Consider the following 1,668-nt stretch of genomic DNA (forward strand, 5'->3'; position numbering starts at 1 on the left):
TTAACTTGTAATGTCACTGGGTCTCCATGCACGGAAAACGTATGCCGGGCTGCCATCCTGGGGGTTCAGGACTTCCGATAACAGTCATCCTCCTCGCCCCCGTATCGGGGAGACGGGGAGAGCGCCATTCCTGGTTCTTTAGGCGGCTGGCGACGGGTTCTCGCTTGGCTGGTGTGTCTGTAAGCCGATGAGTTGATCGTCGCGCTTGGCCTTTGTTACGAGTGGTAACCCCCGTTGACCCGTCGGCAGGAACTTCCTTTGATGCGAGGTCAGGATACAGGTTGGCTGGTGGAGCGGCGGCTTGGGCGGCGGCCTGGGCGATGGCATATGCTGGAGGTGGGAGGGGGTTCGCACGCGGTCCACCGGTGCAGTCCAGGTCCGGGTCTATATCACGGGTGACATTGAGATTAAAAATCCCTACACTCTCTACGCTCTCTGTCCCTAGTTTATTTTTTTTTCTATCCTGGCCCTTTCTTACCCACAAATGAAATGCATACCAACATGTTTTTACACCTTCTTTTCTGAATTCAACATACCTGCCCTCTAACTCTTTTAACCGTTTTGAACTAAAAACTCCCCATTTCAGGAAATCCCATTTTATGCCAATGTTTTAAACCCTCCAGTGCCATTTCACCATGTTTCTCCAACATTACTTTTGCAGGCCCCGTTATTTCTGTTTTTCCCGATTTATTACCCATTTCTAGATCCGTACACACTATTAGTTATTATGTTACTTGTTACCTTCTATTTTTTTTTTTTGGTTTTTGTTATTTTCTTTGGTTACCTCCTATGTTACGTATATATACCTTTCGGAAAACCTTCTTATAACAGTGGTACTTTACTGTTACGCATATACACACAGAGCCGGGCTACTATACCGCTCCTAACAGAGTAACTTGAACGTTAAGGCCTTCGTTCAGATACGTTACCGCAACGTATACCGTTCATATATAGCCCCCTTGATAAATTTAGGTAAATTATCATTCGCATATATATTGTTCGTATAATCGGAATTCCGTTACCGTTATACTCCCGGAACGGATTTGTCCTGCAACAGAGTTACGTTACTGTTGCGCATCAATGTATTGTGATCTCACCTGTTCCGACCTCTTTTTCCGTAAGGATACCGTACTGAAGAATCCCCAATCTAATCTCAACAGGCGCCCTCTTCTCACCCCGGTAGCTGGTTACAGTCTCCCGGTGGTAAGGTAGAGCTCTGAGGAACCCGTCCTCAGCCGTGCACGGTTGACCTGGAGCTATAGGTTGTAGAATCTTCAGGTTAGGTATCCCGGACGAGCCCCCAAATTGTCGTGGCAATTCCCCTTTAACAGAGATTGCGTCTAGGCCAGATGAGATTCCCACTGCAATAAAGCACACAATACATTGGAAAGCAAATGTCCTAAGTTTTAATGCATGCATACATTAGACTCCTCTCTAGCAGAGTGAGTGCTGATTACAAGTTGACATGGTTTCTTATACAGTTTCAGACCCTCCCCACACAAAAGGTTAATGAAAGAGGAAATGAGCAAATTCTTCTCTTTACGGCCCTTCGGTCCAAACACAGAGGAATGTATAGATTGGGGTTCCCGACAAACAAATGCAAATTCCAGATGCTTATCTTTGTGGCGTTATCACCTAAAGACAAGGGTCATTAGACAGCGGGGAGGA

At 46.2% G+C, this 1,668-nt stretch overlaps 1 pseudogene across 1 annotated transcript; it reads right to left on the minus strand.

Annotated features, from left to right (window-relative positions):
* LOC311355429 lies at positions 1 to 698 on the minus strand (annotated as a pseudogene). Its single transcript has one exon. The product of its transcript is annotated as an uncharacterized misc_RNA (transcript).
* Between the last annotated feature and the right edge of the window lie 970 nt (positions 699 to 1,668).

This window comes from Micromesistius poutassou (genome assembly GCF_964030765.1).
Source record: "Micromesistius poutassou genome assembly, chromosome: 11".
Classification (NCBI taxonomy): Eukaryota; Metazoa; Chordata; class Actinopteri; order Gadiformes; family Gadidae; genus Micromesistius; species Micromesistius poutassou.